The sequence below is a fragment of the Leucoraja erinacea genome, chromosome 1, assembly GCF_028641065.1.
Source record: "Leucoraja erinacea ecotype New England chromosome 1, Leri_hhj_1, whole genome shotgun sequence".
In the NCBI taxonomy this organism is placed as follows: Eukaryota; Metazoa; Chordata; class Chondrichthyes; order Rajiformes; family Rajidae; genus Leucoraja; species Leucoraja erinaceus.
This window is the reverse complement of record NC_073377.1, coordinates 58,596,756-58,611,593: the sequence shown is the minus strand read 5'-3', so window position 1 is coordinate 58,611,593 and position 14,838 is coordinate 58,596,756. Positions and strand designations below refer to the sequence as shown.

Below are 14,838 nucleotides of genomic sequence, written 5' to 3'. Positions count from 1 at the left end.
TTAAAGATTGAAAGTGATTGTTTGTGATAGCAGCAGGATCATTGCATGGCATCTTCTAATTCTGATGAAAGGTCTCCCGCTCGAAATATTAACATTTTCTCCTTCTACTGATGGTCCCTGGCCTGCTCATTGTTTCCAGCATTTTCTGATCATTTACCTTTACTTGAGGTTAGAGATCACAATAACTCAAATGTAATGGCTGGCACTATGATACACACTATCTTTCCAAGTTATGAGATTAACACTTTACTGGCTGCTTTATGGTCAACCTGCTGACCATTGGGTGATTTATGACTTCTGGCACATGTGCAAATGCACTCTCTGACCCGGCCATTAACCCGTTGATAATTCTAGTGACTGACTGGGTCACTGTTTCCGGACTGCATGGTGCTAGCTGAGAGGTTGTGCATTTAAAGTAAAACTCTGATCGCCTCGTCTTTTCACTTTCCCCTTTAGATCATCAACCAAGGTTCGCACATTGGAGACCTCAGACTTCCTTTGATCGCACTTTATTGGACTTCATCTTGCACTAAATGTTATTCCCATTATTCCTTTTATCATACATTTGTACAATTTGGAGGGCTCGATTGTAATCGTGTATTGTATTTCCGTTGACTGGTTAGCGCTCAACAAAAGCTTTTCACTGTACCTCGGTACATATGACAATACACTAAACTAAGTTAAACTAAACTACTAAACGGCCTGTCCTGTCCCACGAGCATGCGACTCCATGTGGCAAGTGTGACCTAACGTGGTCGCTTGAGTTGTACGGCCTCGCAGGGCCAGTCCCACTTCGATCGCCGGAGCCGTATGGAGTTGTGCGAAGCTGGTCCCGACATCGCGCGGGGCTCCGAAAAATTGACCGTGTTCAAATATTTCGCGCGCCTACGGCCTGCCGGCCCGCAGCCGCCTCGACGCAGTACGCAACGCCTCGATGGGCATACGTAGCGTCTTGACGCCGTATGCAACGTCTCGACGGCGTAAGTCACGTGCGAACTTCCCGTGGCCTTCGCTCGAAATTCATGTCACCCACTCGACCTCCGCGCGGCCCCCGTTTCTGGTTTGGTCGCGCTTGTCACATGCAGTCGCATGCTCATGGGACAGGCCCTTAATACTCCCTTGGCCTTGGGAATGCAGGATCTCTTTCACTTTCTGATCTTATGTCAACCATATCTGGCTTGATACAATTTCAATAGATTATATACATATACAGTAATTAAGTTATGTTTCAGGTGGGAAAACTGTTTCTGTACACATGTCCTTATACAACTGGTCTTGTGACTTCCCCCACCTGCCTCCTTTGATTGCATCGCCTTCATTCTATTTATTGCAGTTGCCTGAATTAATGTTCATTCCCGCGAAGGAAATTTAATTCATTGAAAAATTGATCATCAGTATGCAAAAGTTTTTCTGACGGGAAAACTTATGTTCACAGGCAGTTTGAGGAGCCCTTTGGTTCCAACAAGGATTTGAGTATTATCATCTCCAAAGACCTTGGGTGTGAATCCAGAAATACTGGAGCCAAGGTTGTTATATTCCTGTGATTTTAGGAGTTTGTGAACAGTCAAAACCACAGGGGATCAGAGAAGAAAAAAAATCATTGACCTTCGGCAAGTACATGTCAGTGGCTCTTGTATCTGTTTCCTCTCATAGTTTATTCTTTTGCAGCTCCTTACAAAGCTCCTTAATTCCTCAAGATACTGTATGCTGTGACATATTAAGTTTGATCAATGTTTGTGTGATTTTGTTGCAATACTGCCATAATTGTACAGCTGTCCAGACCCTTTACTATAAATAGTTTATTGCATGGTTGCAGCAGCTACTATGATTTTTATGGTCTGCTGTTAAGTAGAAAGTTATTTAAAAAACATATATATTCATTAACAGTAAACCAAGCATTTATTCTTGAATGTATTGAGAAAGTAGAGGTGAGACACTTTTTTGAAGTGAAGTATTGTTAAGGAAAGTTCCAGGATTTGTATCATGTGATGAAGAAGGAATAGAGATGTATTTCCAACTTAAGATAGGGTGTAACTCTGTTTTGAATGGTATCGAGTTACCTGAGAGTTATTGATGTCACATTCAGGAGACTGTCGAGCAAAGATACTAGTATCTTTGGTGTCGAGTGATTCATCAATGCTCTGATCTTTGTCTTGTAGATGGCTCTGGAGAATCCGGAGGTGAGTTATTTGCTGTAGAACACTCAGTCATGTTAGTTTGTTTATGTGGCCAGCACAATAATGTATATATAGTGTCATAGAATCATACAGTATCGAAACAGGCCTTTTGGCTCAATTCATCCCTGCCGACCAGGTTTCATAGCTGAGCTAGTCCCAACTGCCTAAACAATCCCATATCCCACAAAACATACATAAAATACTACAGCACGTGAACAGGATCTTTGGCTCACAATATCTGCGCCAAACATGATGCCAAGTTAATCTTCTCTGCTTGCATGTAATCCATACAGTATATCTCCATTCCCTACATATCAATGTGCCTATCTAAAAGTGTTGTCCATGCAACCATCATATCTACTTCCACCACCATCTCTGACAATGTGTTCCAGGCACCCATAACTCTCGGTGTAATAAAACATGTTCTGCACATCTCAGATTCACATTTATTATCCCATGCATCAATTAAGGTGCAGTGATATTTGAGTTACCATGCAGCCATACAATTAAAACAACACAACACAATTAAAAGAACGATAGAACTTAACATTAACATCCACCACAATGATCACTGTGATAGAAGTCAATAAAGTTCAGTCAGTCTTCCTCCTTTTGTTCACCCGTGGTCGGGGCCTTGACCCTCCGCAGTCGCCGCTACGGACGGCCCGGTGTAGAAGCCCCCTCATTGGGATGATCGAAGCTCTGACATCGGGATGGATAGAACCCACTCCGCAGCTTGGAGTGCCTGAATCGGACACTTTCTTACCGGAGACCGTGGCTTCACGATGTTATAGGCCGCAGGCAGGCCAGCGGTCGGAGCTCTTCTCTGGTGATCCCTGGCTCCGGGGTGGTAAAGTCCGCTCCACACCTGCTGCTAGAAGCTCCGCAGACCGCGGCTTCATAATGTTAAAGTCAGCATGCTGGCGGTCGGAGCCTTTCTTCTGGCTCCGGAATGGAAGTCCGCACCGCATCTGCTGCTGAAGCTCTGGGCCGCCTCCGGGACAGGCCGCACCAATCCAAGTTGTTAGGCCGTGAGGGAGGGCGAAAATGCGACTAGGAGAAAAGTCGCATCTCCCCCGAGGTAAGTGACTGGAAACGGTTTCCCCCTTTTCCTCCTTTTCCCGCCACCACCCCCACATAAAAACACAATGAGAGACATTTACACATACATTAGACATACTAAAAATTTAAAAAAAGTCAAAATGACTGACAAACTGCTGGCGAGGCTGCCGCGCGCAGTGCCACCCAATGACAAGAGTTACACAGAGTCCTTTCCCCCTCTGACCTAAAAGCCATGCCCTCCAGCCTTTGTCATTTCCAGCCCAGGAGAAAGATTCTTACTTCCTCTGGCAACTCATTCCACATATGCATCAACCTCTGTGAAGGCATTGCCCGATTGATCTTTTTAAAAAATCTTTCTTCACTCCCCTTAACCTCACACACTTTTTGTTCTGGTCTCCTCCTCCCTGGGAAAACCAATGTGACTATTAACCTTATCTATGCCTCTCATGATTTTGTGTACCTATATAAGATCACCCCTCAGTCTCTTATGACCAGGGGTAAAATGTCCTAGTTTATCCAGTCCATCCTTATAACTCAATCCCACTAGTCCCGGCAACATCCTTGTGAATCTTATTCTGCACCCTCACTAGCTTAATCACATCCTTCCAATAGCCAGGCAATCGGAACTGAAAGCAATGCTCCAAATGTGGTCTCATCAAAGTCCTGTGCAGCTGTAGGATTCTGTCTCAATTCCTGTACTCAGTATCCTTATGTTACAAGGGGAAAGGTTCAAGGATCTGACTGGTAGAACAGAAAAAAGGCACACTCGGCTGTTTAGTTAAAAAATCAATTTTATTAGCAAGAGAGAACAAAAGAATACTTGCCTTGGTATGTCCAGTTCACAGCAGCACAATTCTCTTTTTATCTCTCTGCCTCCGTCCACAGCGCTGATCGCGTCTCAGCCTGTTGGTGAACATGAACACATCAGATTTATTGGCAAGAGAGAGAACAAAAATAATACTTGTCTTGCTATCCGTGAGGTCCATTTTACAGCAGCACATCTCTCTCTCCCTCTCCCTCTGACAAAATCCGCGGAGTTGATCACGACTCAGCCCTTCGGTGAATCCCTCTGGAACATAAACTAACTTATGGCTTCCTGACGCCTGCCTTTATACAGGTAAGAAATCAGCTATTGAAATAACCACCAGTAAGTCCTGGCCAATAGCGCTGCTCCCAAATTCAAACTATAACCAATAGCAGGGGACTGCATCCGAGCGAGGTACCCCCTTCCTCCCTTTGAGAACAAAGTGCTATCAGCTGTAGTGCTATCAGTGTGTAAAGTGATACACTTTGCTACAGACTTGGTGCTCAAATCAATACACACAGCGCTACAGACTTGGCACGTAAAGGTAATACACACAGCGCTGCCAGTTTGGTGCACAAAGATTTAAACAGAGCGCTGTTGGCTTAGTGAGTGGGAATTTAAACAAAGAGCTGCCGGCTGCAGCACTCTCTCTATATTACTAAAAGTCTTTGTCTTGTATGTGCCCACAATGTGTCAATCTGGTTTTCCTATCTTTTTCCAAACGCCAGGACACAACCTTCCCATTTTCACACATCCTTTCCTGTGGTTGTGATAAACATCTTCCCGTCTGTGGCGGTCCCTGGGGGGTAGGCCACTCCTTGGATCATCCCCCTCGCCGATTGAGGGACAGGGGCGTTGGTCTGCCACGGGGTTTACCGGTCGACTCCCGAGGGGTAGAGATAAGAGTGTCGGTGTGTGTTCTTGGACTGTTGGAATTAAAAAGCTTCTTTTGAATCCGCCTGGCGTCCGGTCTTTTCCTGACCTTGACCAGGCCACTACACGTCTACCATTTCTACCTATATTTCCGAAATTATTAATTCTTGAAAATTTAAAAACAGCCAAAACTGCCCTCTCACAGACAGCTTCCACCCTTCCCACAGTGATGATGTCACAATGCCTCTCACAGTGCACCAATCACAATGGGCTCCTAAGCTGGCTGCCGACTGCCACAATGACATCACAATGGGATGTTGCCAATGGTATCGAGGTTGCTGCCCCTCTACCAATATCTGAAGGCGCAGCTCATCAAGGTCTGGTTGCATTTTGGTCCGACGATCCTGGTGTTTGGGCGCAAGACAGGGAGTGGGGAGGGCCGATAGGGGTGGGGATCTTCCCTGTCGAATTGCTTCACATTTCATACTATATTTCAAAAGTTATTCATGATTAAAGTTTAAAAAAAGCCAAAACCACCTTCTCACAGACAGCTTTCAGCATTCTCACAGAGAGCTTCCAGTGATGTTGTCACAATGCCTCTCACAGTGCACCAATGACAATGGTCTCTCAAGTTGGCTGCCGACTGCCACAATGACATCACAATGGGACGTTGCCAACGGTAACAAGGTTGCTGTCTCTCTACTAATATCTGAAGGGGCTGCTCCTCAAGTTCTGGTTGCATTTTTGTCTCACACCGTTCTCAGCTTCACAAGATTTAATGCTATATTTCAAAAGTTTTCATGATTAAAATTTAAAAAAATCCAAATTTGAAAAAAAAAACCCTGCTTTTCAGTGGCAGACTCTTGCAACACCTTCCAGTGATGATGTCACAATGCCATCTCACAGACGTCCAAACACATTGGATCTCATTTACAAATGACATCACAATGGGACGTTACCAATGGTAATGAGGTTGCTGCCACTGTACTAATATCTGAAGAGACTGCTCCTCAACTCCTGATTCCCCTCCACACTATAATCAGGTTCATTTCAGATTTTATGATATATTTCAAAAGTTATTCATGATTAAATTTAAAAAAAATCCAAAACCGCCATCTCACAGACAGAAACTCCAGGAGTTTCCAGTGATGGTGTCAGAATGCCACTCACATGGGACCAATCACAATGGGCTCTCAAGCTGCCGACTGCCACAATGGCATCACAATGGGACATTGCCAACTGTAAAGACGTTGCTGCCCCACGATCCTGGTAATTGGCCACAAGGCAGGGAGTGGGGAAGGCCGATCGGGGTGTGGGGGGGACTCTCATCGGCCCCACCCCCACCCCCCCACGCGAGGTTAATGATGTTCTCTTTTACCCACTCAGGGTCAAACAAGTCCGAATCTGTATGACCAATGTATTGTACAAATAAACTTGTTTTGTCAGAGGTCCAAAACCTTAATGCCGTCATCAATACCACCAGAGATAATCTGATCGATTGTGCCATTTAACGTTGCTGCCAGTACTTGGTACGTTTTTTGAAATGTATGGATTGCAGCCTTCTTCTGAATGATTCATAGCTTCACTGTTTCGTCGTCGCTTCCTGTTCGGAACTGTGGTGCCCGTCGGGCTGGATAACATGAATTCACAAAGGATATGTGATTTTTAAGTTTCTTGATTCTTTCACCCATTTCACTGTCCCACACTGCTCCAGGTTTGTCTGTTGATGCTGGAAAAAGCATGCTGCCATCTGTGTTATAATGCAATTCCATCACTGCTCCACTATGACCTTTCCATGTAGCGTAATTATCGCAGTCGCATATCTATTCCAAAACAATACGAGCCGATTAAATCCTGCAGATGCCAGTATTGATCCATTTACATGAAATTTACAACAATAAACTTCTCCCTCATGACCTGTTAAAAGCATTAGAGGAGCTTGAAGACTCAAGGTTCTTGGTCCCACCTGCAGCATGGCCTGCTGCGGGCACCCCTGCACCGAGGGCAGCAGCTTGTTGCGGAGGTGCTTGGCCTGCACCAGCACCATCTCATTTGAATATTTATTTTTATCAATCATTTTCTATTCTAATCGTCAGATCCTGTCGACTATGGTAAATGTTACAAGGGACCAGGTTCAAGGATCTGACTAGTAGAACACAACTATGGCACACTTGTCAGTTTAGTTACAAATCAGTTTTATTGACTAGAGAGAACTAAAACAATACTTGTCTTTGTATGAGCGGGGTCCGGTTTACAGCAGTACACCTCTCTCCCTCCCTCTCTCTCTGCCTCCGCCCACTCTGCTGGCCGCATCTCAGCCTGTCGGTGAACCCCTCTCATACATAAACTAACATGGCTTCCTGGCACCTGCCTTTATACGGGTAAAAAATCAGCTGTTGAAATAACCGCTGGTAAGTCTTGGCCAATAGCATGCTCCCAAATTCAAGCTATAACCAATGGCAGAGGACTGCATCCGAGCGAGGCCTCTCCACCCTCCCATTTTGGGAACAAAGCGCTATCTGCCGCAGACTGCTGGGTGAAGCGATACACAGCGCTACAGACTTAGCGTGCAAATCAATACACACAGCGCTACAGACTTGGCGCGTAAAGGTATTACACACAGCGCTACAGACTTGGCGCGTAAAAGTATTACACACAGCGCTACAGACTTGGCGCGTATAGGTATTACACACGGCGCTACAGACTTGGCGTGCGAAGGTTTAAACATTGCTATCGGCTTAGTGTGTGGAAATTTAAACAAAGAGCTGTCCGCTGCAGCGCTATGGGTTCTAAATATAGCGCTATTGGCCACAGCGCTATGGGCTTTAAACATAGCGCTATGGCCACAGCATTGTCGGTCACAGACTGTTCGGGCAAAATTCTCGTATAACACCTTACGAACAAAGACAAGTGTGCTAAATACTTTTTTTCACCACCTGTCTACCTGTGTTGCAACTTTCTGGGATATGTGTACTTTTATCCCCAGATCTCTTTACTTTATAGGGCTCTACTATCTACTGTATAAGTCCTACACTGGTTTAACTTACCAGAATACATTACTTCACACTTGGCAACACGGTGGTGTAGCGGTAGAGCTGCTGCCTCACAGCACCAGAATCACGGGTTCGATCCTAACTATTGGTGCTGTTTGAACACGTTCTCCCCGTGACCTGCGTGGGTTTTCTCCAGGATCTTCGTATTCCACCCACACTGCAAAGGTTTGTAGGTTAATTGGCTTGGTATAAATGTAGATCGTCTCTAGTGTGGGGTTGAAAATTGCAACCTTCACGTGGTCCGCCCTGTTTCGACTAATGCAATCAAATTGCCGTGTGCAAACAGGAGATCAAATAGAACAAGTTGTCCTACAAATTTAGGCTGTGCATACCACACGAAAGAAGAAGAAGAAGAAGTCTCTAGTGCGTGTAGGAGATTGTGAATTGTCTCTAGTGTGTGTAAATTGTCTCTAGTGTGTGTAGTGTGTTAGTGTGCGGGGATCGCTGGTTGGTCTCGGTGGGCACAAGGGCCTGTTTCCGCGCTGTAACTCTAAACTAAACTAAACTTGTCAGAGGTAAATTCTATCTGCATTCCTTGGCCTGTTTCTGTAATTGATCCAAATCCCTTCGTAAACTTAGACAGCCCTCATCATTAGCTCACTGATTTTGCTCTTTGTTATGGCCCAGGATGCTGAATTCGGTGGCGTGTTGTTAGACATTCTCTTTTCAATTACGTCATTCTTGACACTTATGTACGGAGAATATTGGAACTTTTTAGCCATCACTGAACATTACAGGTCATTTCCAATATAAAAATAAATTGCTTTTCTTATAAATTCCAATGCGTCATGTGAAGCTCAATTAGGGCAGCACAGTGGACTTAATGCTGAACTCGGGTGCTGTCTGTGTGGAGTTTGCACGTTCCCCTGTGGCCATGTGGGTTTCCTCCAGGTGCTTACCTTTCCTCCGACATCCAAAAGATATGCAGGTTTGAAGGTTAATTGGCTTCTGTAAATTGCCTCTAGAGTGCAGGGAGCAGATCAGAAAGCGGGATAACGTGGGGCTAGTGATGAACGGGTGATTGATGATCGACGTGACATAGTGGGCCGAAAAGCGTATTTTGCATACTGCATCTCTAAACAAAGTTCACAAAGGGCTATGATTTCAGGCCTGTGCATTATTTATTTAACTCAGTCTAATTTTTGAGGAGTTGGTGGTGTTTTGTTTTTTACAATTATCCTCTACCTCTGCATGTAGTGGAAGGAAGGCCTGTTACCCATTGAGCAGAAAGTATGCATCTACTGATATCAGATATATGACAGGATCTGGCCCAATCAGACCCAATCAGGATTCCACTCAATTACAATCAAATAAGTGGAGCTTACTTACTTGGACAAGGTACTGCAGAGTAGAGAGGTGCTTGTAGAACAATATGCTGACAGGAACAGCATCTTGGGTGCAGGAAAACCATTTGAAACACAATAAAATAAGGAAACTACTGATGTTTCATTGTAAGGACCTTTGCAGTGAATGATGTGAGGGCTGCTCATTGACAGATCATCCAAAGAATGGTTTTGGAAGAACATGCTGAACTCCCTAATTGTCATACAGACAAATCGGCCAATATCTTCAATCGATCAGTGTGCAGAAGAGAAATAAAGCTGGTATCTTTAAGTTTTAACTGCTGCTTTGGCCATTGTAAATCAGTTGTTCATTTCCATACTGACATGTAGATGGCAGCAGTGCCCTTTGATACAAGGGAGAAATCCCCCAAGAAGAATTTGTGATCTTTGCAAAAGATTTGTAATATCTTTTCCGTTATTTAGTTAAAAACTTTGGCCACAGAGATTGATGTCAGTTTTGTATTTGGTGTTTGGACTGTTGGTCACAAACAGTTCTGAAGTACTGTGGGTTGCCAACTTTCTCTGTGTATCTCCAAAGCTGCTAAATATCTGATAAATGAGTGAAGATTTAGAGATCCAGGCCCTTTGGCCCACCGAGTCCGCGCTGACCAGTGATCACCCCCGTACACTAGCTCTATCCTACACACTAGGGACAATTTACAATTTACAATTTTTACCAAAGCCAAGGACAAGCAGCATCTGTGGACAGAAGGAATGAATGACGTTTCGAGGCGAGACCCTTCCTCAGACCTACAAACCCGTACATCTTTGGAGTGTGGGAGGAAACCAGAGCACTTGGAGGAAACCGATGCAGCCACAGGGGAACATACAAGTTCCGTAAACACAGCACCCATAATCAGGATCGAACGTGGGTCTCTGGCTCAGTTAGGCAGCAACAGGACCGCTGCGGCACCGGGCCGCCCTGAAGTTGCTCCTGAATGATACAACGATACAAGTACAGGAGTAACTCCATGCCAGGCAGCATCGCTGGAGGATGTGGATGGGTGACATTTCAGGTCGGGGCTCTTCTGATTATAGTGGGGGGAGAAAGATAGCAAAGAGGCGGGGGTGGAACATGGCTGGCATCGATACACTGGTACTTATTCTGTGATGAATTGCAAGAGATTGAGGGGGTTAATGGAATCAGTGGTAAAAGGTTAATTACAGCATTATATATGGATTGATGCATTATAATAGTGCTGCTGTGCTGGCATCCTGAATGAGGGGGACATCCTTTTCGTTGGCACTCTCACAACAATGCAACGGTTCTCATGATCTCAGTCCTGCATGGCTTGGTGCAGAGTGAACCGCTGAGGCAATCTTGCAAAGTCAACCAGTGAGGTTGGTGTGAGGCTGATTGGGGCATAAGCTGGCTGCTCAGCATTCAGCAGTGAGGTTTATGTACTGTGTCCTGGCTGCGAGGTGAATGCAGCCACAACGGCTCCTGCATCTGCTAACAGACCGCCTGACTGCTTTCTCATCACTGATGGTTGGTTGTGATGGAAGATACTTCCCCCCCACCTCCTTGATTGGCTGCACAGCTCCCTCCATTCAGAAATCACTCGACAGGGGCGAAGAGTGCCCAGAGTAGGGGAATCAAGGACCAAAGGACATAGGTTCAAGCTGAAGGGGAAAAGATTTAATAGGAATCTGAGGGGTAACTTTGCCCACTCAAAGGGTAATGGGTGTATGGAACAAGCTGCCAGAGGAGGTTGTTGAGACTGGGACAATCCCAACATTTAAGAAACAGTTAGACAGGTACATGGATAGGCAGGGGCCGAAATCATTATCAAAACATGTGGGGGACAAAATTGGCTGGCGGGGGCTTCAACATTGGGAGCCTCGATGCTGCAATTTGACCGCGGGGTGGTGGAAGAGCCCGCGGCTGATTTTACGCCACGCCGGGCGATGAATGGCCCAGCGAACGGGCCGATTCAAGCTCCGCTCTATGATCTTTGCTCCACCAGGACGTCTCCCTCCTCCAATCACCGCACTCTATCTTCAGTCCCACCCCCCTACTTCCGCCTCTGACCGACACCTCCCTCTCTGTTCTCACAGAGAGCGGTGAGTATGTGGAATTCTCTGCCGCAGGTGGAGGCAGGCTCTCTGGATGCTTTCAAGAGGGAGCTAGATAGGGCTCTTAAAAATAGCGGAGTCAGGGGATATGGGGAGAAGGCAGGAACGGGGTACTGATTGGGGATGATCAGCCATGATCACATTGAATGGCTGTGCTGGCTCAAAGGGCCGAATGGCCTACTCCTGCACCTATTGTCTATTATCTATTGTTTTCCAATCATCATGTCTCGCCCCCTCCCCCCATTGCCTGCTAACCGACATCTCTCTCGTCCAATCAGCGCCCTTGATCATCAGTCCCACCCCCGCTGTCTCGCGCAAAGCGGAGATTTTTAATGGATTTTTTTTCTCCGAATTTCAAAATCCGGATTACAAAACATGGGGGGGGGGGGGGGGGTTCCTCCCCCCCCCCCTCAAAACATGGAGGGGACGCGCCCCCCTGTCCGCCCCCCGGGATTTCCGCCCATGTGGATAGGACAAGTCTGGAGGGATATGGACCAAGCGCAGGTTGGTGGGACTAGTGTAGCTGGGATATGTTGGCCGTTGTGGGCAAGCTGGGCCGAAGGGTCTGTTTCCACACTGTATCACTCTATGAATCTACAAATGCTACACTGAGCTGCACAGTGATGAGATACGCCCAGAGAGTTGTAAATCTGTGGAATTCTCTGCCTCAGAAGGCATTGGAGGCCAATTCTCTGGATGCTTTCAATAGAAAGTTAGATAGAGCTCTTAAAGATAGCAGAGTCAAGGGATATGGTGGGAAGGCAGGAATGGGGTAATGATTGTGAATGATCAGCCAAGATCACATGAATGAATGGCAGTGCTGACTCGAAGGGCCAAATGGCCTACTCCTGCACCTATTATCTATTGTCTACTGTCTATCACTGTTGTGGGAGCGCCCGTTTCCTGGGACAGTAGTGTTCAGCGTAAGCAAATGCCTTCATACAAATATGGGAGGTGGCGGCTGGTTCCGTTCTTGCCTGTAAATGTTACTCCAAGCTCAAGAGGGTATTAACAAGTCCGAATCTCAAGCGGACACGGACATGGAAGCTTTGGGTATTCTTCATTCCATGCTCTCCAGATTGCTTTCAAAGACCTGCTCTGAACTTGCCTGATGGCTGGTACAATCATACCAGTCTGCCATTGAGTTCATGCTCCTGCCTCGCGGCAATTTCCTTCAACCAAATCCAACCAGATGCCCAAACAAAAACCTTAATCCATCTTTGTATCCTGAACTCTTTCACATTTTGAAGTCCAGGCTTTATGTCCAGAGGAATCCTACCTGCTGCTTGGCGAACAAAGGTTAGCAGAAATAACAATGTATTTAGTGCAGGAAGATACACAAAAAAGCATTTTACAAGACCGAATGATATACATTTGGATATTTGCACGAATATTATGTTGACAGAAACTCCAACCTCATCCAGATCAAGTGGTAAAATATTGGATCTAAGCACACCTCCGTTTTATATTTAACATATAAACGTCTAGCAATAACAAGTAGACCTGATATATTTTGTCTCTTCCACTTCACAGAATCATTATTTTTAAAATTTTAATTTATAATTTTTATTTTTATTTTCTCCCTCCCCTTATCACATGAATCAGTTCATAAAGTTATAAGAGCAGACCTGGGTCATTTGACCAATCAAGTCAAACGCTATTTAATCATGGCTGATCTATCTTTCCCTCTCAACCCCATTCTCCTGCCTTCTTGCCATAACCCTTGGCACCCTTACTAATCATCAATCTGTCAATCTCCACCTTAAAAATATCCATTGACTTGGCCTCCACTTCCAGCTGTGGCAATGAATTCAACAGACTCACCACCCTCTGGCTAAAGAAATTCCGCTTCATCTCCTTTCTAAAGGTATGTCCTTTTATTAGAGGAAACATCCTCTCCATGTTCATTCTATCCAGGCCTTTCACAGATAGGTACAAACACGATTTATTAACTGAAAGGGAAATCTGGTTTCCACCCTAAAAGCACTGCATCAAAACACTTTGCCTCCCAAAAATGTTAACAAAATAATCACAACTGGCCAATAAAGTTTAATGTATTCCATTATAATGGAATACACCAATTACTGGTGTTTAGAAGGAGAAGGATCTCATTGAAACTTACCGAATAGCGAAAGGCCTGGATAGAGTGGATGTGGAGAGGATATTTCCACTTGTCTAGGATCAGAGGACACAGCCTCAGAACAAAAGAGTGTACCTTTAGAAAGGAGATGAGGAGGAATTTCTTTAGCTAGAGGGCTGTGAATCTGTTGAATTCATTGTCACAGATAGCTGTGGGGGCCAAGTCAATGGGTATTTTTAAAGTGGAGATTGACAAGTTCTTAATTAGTAAGGGTGTCAGGGGTTAAGGCGAGCAGGCAGGAGAATGGGGTTGAGAGGGAAAGATATATCAATCATGGTTGAATGGCAGAGCAGACAAAATGTCCTAATTCTGCTCCTGTGACTCAGGAACTTATAACTGTTCAAGTCTGACCCTGGTTTCAAATACTTGGGTGGATTTACAAACCTAGCATTTTCTTGCTATAAAATTAAAATTAAATAAAAAATATAATTTACTGTTTTATTTCTGGCTTCAAAAATCTAATTGTAAATTAAATAAAGGCCTTACCAGACATTGGATTCAGTGAGAGGTACAGTAAGAAAATCCCAGTGGTATTATAAATAGCGCATATTTTGATAATAGCTTTAACATAGCATTTCAAAATGCACCAAAGAGTACAATATAACCAGGCCCAGAGGTATAGTAGAACACAGTACGGTGGTAAAGTTTGTGGGGAAATGTTTCAAAAAGTCAGTAGAGTAATAATACTTTACAGCCCTATAAGTGTGTTCTGCTTCTAATCAAAATCGTAGCTAAGATAGACACAAAATGCTGGAATAACTCAGTGGGAAAGGCAGCATCTCTGGATCGAAAGAATGGGTGACGGTTTGGGTCGAGACCCTTCTTCAGACTGAGAGTCAGGGGAGAGAGAGACATAGAGATATGAAAAGGTAAAGTGTGAAAGCGAGAGATCAAAGGGGACAAAAGTAGGAAAATGTAGAATGGATCATAACTTCGCTGAACACCTCCGCTCAGTCCGTGTTAACCAACCTTATCGCCTGGTTGCTCAGCACTTCAACTCCCTCCTCCATTCCCAATCTGACCTTTCTGTCCTGGGCCCCCTCCATTGCCAGAGTGAGGCCCAGCGCAAATTGGAGGGACAGCACCTCTTATTTTGCTTGGGTAGTTTACACCCCAGTGGTATTAACATTGACTTCTCTAATTTTAGATAGCCCTTGCTTTCTCCCTCCTTCCCCTTCCCCTCCCCCTTCCCAGTTCTCCCACAACTCCTACTGTCTCCGCCTACTTCCTTTCTTTTTCCAGGCCACCCTCCCCCCCTCCCGACATCAGTCTGAAGAAGGGTCTCGACCCGAAACGTCGCCTATTCCTT

The 14,838-nt window shown here is 45.2% G+C and overlaps 1 pseudogene; it reads right to left on the bottom strand.

The window, feature by feature from the left end:
• Window positions 1-6,296: 6,296 nt before the first annotated feature.
• LOC129698837 (U5 small nuclear ribonucleoprotein 40 kDa protein-like) lies at window positions 6,297-9,611 on the bottom strand (annotated as a pseudogene).
• Window positions 9,612-14,838: the final 5,227 nt, after the last annotated feature.